This window comes from Octodon degus, unplaced genomic scaffold (assembly GCF_000260255.1).
Source record: "Octodon degus isolate 3935 unplaced genomic scaffold, OctDeg1.0 scaffold00041, whole genome shotgun sequence".
Taxonomy (NCBI): Eukaryota; Metazoa; Chordata; class Mammalia; order Rodentia; family Octodontidae; genus Octodon; species Octodon degus.
In genome coordinates, this window is record NW_004524617.1 from 11,050,517 (window position 1) to 11,056,460 (window position 5,944).

The 5,944-nt window shown below is 34.4% G+C and overlaps 1 non-coding gene across 1 annotated transcript; it reads left to right on the forward strand.

Annotated features, from left to right (window-relative positions):
• Nucleotides 1-2,763: 2,763 nt before the first annotated feature.
• LOC111816827 lies at nt 2,764-2,873 on the forward strand. Its single transcript, XR_002821154.1, has one exon. It is a non-coding gene; the product is annotated as a U6 spliceosomal RNA (small nuclear RNA).
• Nucleotides 2,874-5,944: the final 3,071 nt, after the last annotated feature.

Here is a 5,944-nt window from a genome sequence, read left to right on the forward strand (position 1 = left end):
GCCCATGTTTACTGGAATACTGTTCATAATATTTAAGGCAGAATCAGCCTAGGTTCCAATCAACAGATGAATAAACAGAAATATGGTTCACATATACACTGTAGTATTCAGATATAAGAACAGCAAAACACTGTAAGTTTTTTAAAATAAGTATAACTAGTGGACATTCTGTTCAGAGAAATAGGTAAAAAGTAGAAAGACAAATTTCAAGCTTCCACTCATATGGGGATGCTTCAAAAAGTCAATTAAGAAGAACTTTGGTGGACTCTGGAAAGCTCTGACCTTCCTTAGCCCCCAATGCATAGGCCTAGAGCTTCTGCTGGTGCTGCTTCAAACTTTTAAGAACTTAAGAGAACTCTGAGTGGCCTGTGGCATGCAGGAGAGCTGTGATCCATGGGTCCAGATCGAGCAAGAATGGAGTTTTCCTGAAGCAATTTAAGAATTTTGGCAGACTCTGAACAGCCTGGGGAACTATATCTGGGTGACTACTGGGAGCTTCAAAAATGCCAAAAGGTAGGAGCAAAAAACCATCTCAATCATCTAGCCCCGGGGCTTGGGAGATAGCACAGTAGAATAAGCACTTGCCTAGTAAGCACAGGGTCCTGAGTTCAATCCTAGGTATCATAAAAAAAAAAGAAAAAGCTCATCCCAAATCAATCATATAGCCCTCCCACAACAAATGCAGGAGATAAAGACATAGAACTTAGAAACACACACCTGAAATTTCTGAACTGATAGGAACTGAAGTAAAGAAACAAGTTCACAGGGTTATAGAAAAAAGTGGATCACAAATAATCTTTCAGGTCCAAGAAGAAAGAACAACAATCATGAAGGAATTGCTCCTCACAGCTACAGAAGACATAAATAGGAAAGTAGAGAATAGAAAAATGATGGAAAAACTGAAAGTACAGTATAGGAAAGAATTAGAATGTATAAAACAGCTTCAGACAGATATTCAGGAAATTAAGTATTCCATTGAAATCTGGCAAAACCGCTTGAATGAAACTGAAGGTAGACTTTCAGACCCCAGAGACAGTGTTGCAGCTAATGAATGTGAAATAAAAGTCCCTCAAAACTAATGAAGAACCAGGAAATAACAATTCAGCAGCTACAAGATGATGCAAATAAAAATAATATAAGAATAATAGGTATCAATGAAGCAGCAGGAGACAGCACAAATGACATAAAAGATTATTTTATTTGCACAAGTACTCACAGAAAATTTTCCAAACATGAGAAAAGAACCTGACATATAGAAAAACGAGCCATATACAACACCACACAGTTATAATCACAATAAATCTATACCTAGACACATAATAATCACAATCTCAGAAATTCAGCAAAAAAATAGAATATTAAACTCTATCAGAGAAAAGAAACAGATCACTTACAATGGAAAGCCCATCAGAATCACGGTAGATTTCTCAACACAAACCATCAATTCAAGAAGATCTTAAAGTCAAGTATTTCAGGTCCTGAACGAAAATAACTTACAACCCAAATTGACATACCCTGCAAAACTATCTGTCAAATGCCAAGGCAAAATAAGATACTTCCATGAAAAAAGAACAATTGAAGAAATTCATGACTACCAAATCAACCCTACAAAGACTATCAAAAGATATTCTAGAAAGAGGGAGAAGTGATCACAGCTTTAAGAACAAAAAAGGAACCACCAAAAATAAGTAATTAAAAAGAGGGAAAAATACCGAACCTATAGCACAAAAATAACATGACAAAGATAAGCCAACACGTGTCAGTTATAACCACCAATATAAATGGCCTAAATTTACCAATCAAAAGAAACAGACTAGCACAGTGGATTAAGAAACAAAGTCCAGCAACATGCTGCATATAAGAAACAAATTTCACTCAAAAGAAAATTCACAGATTAAAAATCAAAGGATGGAAAACAATCCTCAATGCCACAGGAAATCACAAAAAAAGCAAGGGTAGCTATCCTGGGGGCTGACAATATCAACTTCAACCAAAAAATCATTCAAAGAGATAAAGAAGGTCACTACATACTTGTTAAAGGAAAACTGTAAAGGGAAGTTATAACAATAATCAATATATATGCATCCTCTCATATGAGACAAATTTTAACAAAAATGAAAAATAAAATTAGCAATAATACAATATTAATGGGGGACATTAACTCACCACTCTCACAAAAAGATAGACCCTCTAGGCAAAAAACAGCAAAGAAATAACAGAAACCAAATGTGTGAAGAAATTGAACTGTAAAACTTTATAGTGTTTCACCCAGCAAAAACAGAATACACATTCTTCTTAGCTGCACAAGGGACATTCTGCAAAATAGAATATATAGTAGCACACAGAGCATTGTTAATTAAATGCAAAGAAACTGAAATTATCCCATGCATACTATCTGATCACAGTGCAGTAAAACTGGAAATTATTGACAAAAGAATCTACAAAAACACTGTAAACACATGGAAATTAAATAACCTCTTAAACAAATAGTGGGTGACAGATCAAATTAAAAGATATTTACAATAAGACAAAAAAGAAGATATAACTTACTGAAGCCTGTGGGATGCAATGAAAACTGCCTTCAAAGGAAAATTTCTACCGGTAAATTTACACATTAGGAAAACAGAACAAAAATGATCTCATGCTGTACCTCAAGTGCCTAGAAAAAGAAGAGCAAGGTTAGCCCAATGACCAAAGAAGGAAGAAAATTATAAAGATTAGAACAAAATTAATGCATTGGACATTACAAAAACAATACAAATTGTGCTCACAAATTGTGCAGCACATGTATTAAAATTGGAACGATACAGAGAAGATTAGCATGGCCCCTGTGCAAGGATGGCAGGCAAATTTGTGAAGCATTCCATATATAAAAAATATGAAGAATAAATGAATCAAAGAGTTGGTTCTTGGGAAAAATAAATAAAATTGATAAACCCCAAGCCAATCTAACAAAACAAACAAAAATAAAACAAAATAAAAAAACTAAAGTCATGCAATGAAGTATGAAAAGGGCAAAATCACTACAGACCCTAGAGAAATTCAGAAGTTTACCAATATCTACTTCTAAAACCTTTACTCTAACAGGACGAAAAAAAACAGAAACTGACAGTTTCCTCGATATATATGAAATGCCAATACTGAGTCAAGAAAATATACAAACTGAATAACCCAGTAAGAAGAAATAAAATTTTAAATGCAATAAAAACCTACAAACAAAGAAAATCCCAAGTCCTGATAGATTCACAAGAGAATTCTAAAAGAAATTTAGAGATTTTATGCCAAGTTTCCTCAAAATCTTCAATGAAATTGAAAGGGAAGCACTTCTCTAAAAATTATTCCTGGATATAAGTATTACTCTGATTCCAAAACCAGAGAAAGATCCAACTAAAAAACAGAACTATAGGCTAATCTGAATAATGAATATAGATGCAAAAATGTTCAACAGAAAACTAGTAAACAGCAGCAAATCATAAAGATTATACATCATGATCAAGTGGGATTCATTCCAGGAATGCAAGGGTGGTTCAACATATACAAATCCATAAATATAATACACTACATCAATAAAACCAAGAACAAAAACCACATGATCATCTCAATAGATGCATAAAAAGCTTTTGACAAAGTCCAACACTCATTCATGATAAAAAACTCTATAGAAAATTGAAATACATGATCTATATCTCAAACTGATAAAAGCCATCTATGAGAAACCAACAGCCAACGTTATACTAAATAGTCAAAAACTGAAGGCTTTCACTATATACTCAGGAACATGACAAGGATATCTACCGTTTCCACAACTGGTGAATATAGTTCTTAAAACATTAGCCAAAACAATGAGACAAGAAAGATAAATAAGTGGAATAAGCAATGGAAAAGAAGTGAAATTCTCATTATTTGTAGGTGGCATGATACTTTACATAGAGGACCCCAAAAACTCCTCCAAGAGTCTTGTAGACTTAATCATCAAATTCCGCAATGTAGCAGTATACAAAGTCAACAACAAAATAATCAGTAACACTTTGATTGCAAACAATCAACGCACTAGAGACAAATTAGGGAAACCACATGTTTCACAATAACACCCAAAAAATAAAATATTTAGGAATCAATCTCACAGAGGACATAAAGGATTCATACAGTGAAAATTAAGGTACTCTGAGAAACAGATTAGAGAGGATTAGAGAACATGGAAAAATGTCCCATGCTCCTGGATAGAAAGAACTAATATTGTGAACATGGCCATACTCCCCAAATTGCTATTCAAATTCAATGCAATCTCTATTAAAACACCATTAGTATACCTCACAGAGATAAGAAAAACTTTCCTCAAAATCATTTGGAATCAGAAGAGACCTAGAATATCAAAAGCAAAGGAAAGGTAGGAGGTTTCGCAATCCTTGACCTGAAATTTTATTATAAAGTTTCTGTGATAACATCAGCATGGTAGTGGCATAGAAACAGACGAGGGGAATCAGTGGAACATACAAGAGTATGCAGACACAACTGTAAATACCATCCACCACCTTATCTTTGATAAAGGGGCCAAATATTCTCACTGGAAGCAAAATAGCCTCTTTAATAAATGGTACTGGAAAAACTGGCTTTCCATATGCTGAAAGTTAAAACTAGATGCATGCCTATTACCATGCACAAAGCTACAGTCAAAATGGATCAAAGATTTAAATATTAAAACAGAAACACTAAATCTTCTAGAGAAGAATGTAAGTAGAAATCTTAAAGACATAGGAGTAAGGAGAGAGTTCATGAACAAAAATCAAACTACATGGGAAATATTTCAAAAAATCAAGAACTGGGATCTCATCTTTTTGAAAAGTTTCTACACTTCAAAGCAAAACTCCAACACAGTAAAAAGAAAACCAACAAGCTGAAAAAAATTATAGCTCACTGTCCCTCAGACAAAGGCCTTCTATGTAGAACATGAAAAGAATATTTAAAAATCAAGCCCCTGTAATTCAAAGGCCTGATCCAAAAATGGGCATGTGAGATGAATATACACGTCTCAGAGGAAAAAATACAAATAAAAAGTAATTATATTAAAAAATGTTCAACATGATTGGTCGATTGAGAAATGCACACTTAAACAACACTGAGATTCAATCTCACCCACAAAGAATGGCTAACATCAAGAAGTCGGCCAGTAAGAAATGCTGGAGAGGCTATGGAGAAAAAGGAACCCTTCTGTATGGTTGGTGGGAGTGCAGACTGGCACAACCACTATGGAAATAATTGTGGAGATTCCTTTAAAGGCGAGGATTGGAGATTGCATTCAGGCCAGCTATTCCCTTCCTGGAGATTTTTCCAGAAGAGCTGAAAACCTCATACTGCAGTGATACACATGCATGCATGTTTATAGCCGCACAATTTGTTATAGCTAAACCTGAAAACAACCCAGATGTTCATCACCTGATGAATGGATAAGGAAAATGTGGTATTTCTGCACAGTGGAGTGTTATCCAGCTGTAAAACAGGATAAATTTGACTTATTGTCAGTAAATGGATGCAACTAGAGAACATATACTTAAGTGAAATAAATCAGACCCACTTGTGCAGACATCATATTGTCTCCTCAGTGTGAGAACCTGAAAGGGAAAAAGGTAATCTGAAGGGTATAATAGCTACTTGGAAAAGGGAATGAACTTATTAAAAAGGAAAGATTTACTGAGTTGAGGAGAAGGACAACAGAGGGAGTGGGGAAAGAGATTTATCTATGTATGTATGCAGGATGGTTTGGACAACTATACAGTACATTTCTGCTGGTCTATGAAAGAAAGCAGTTAATGCTTTAATTTGTTTCATCCCTTTTTCCCAATTGTTTCTCCTATTTTCTTCTTAATTTCTTATACATCTCTTTCTTTTTTCTTTGTTCTTCCTATTTTACATGCATATATCTGGTAATAAAAACTGGTTGAAAGGT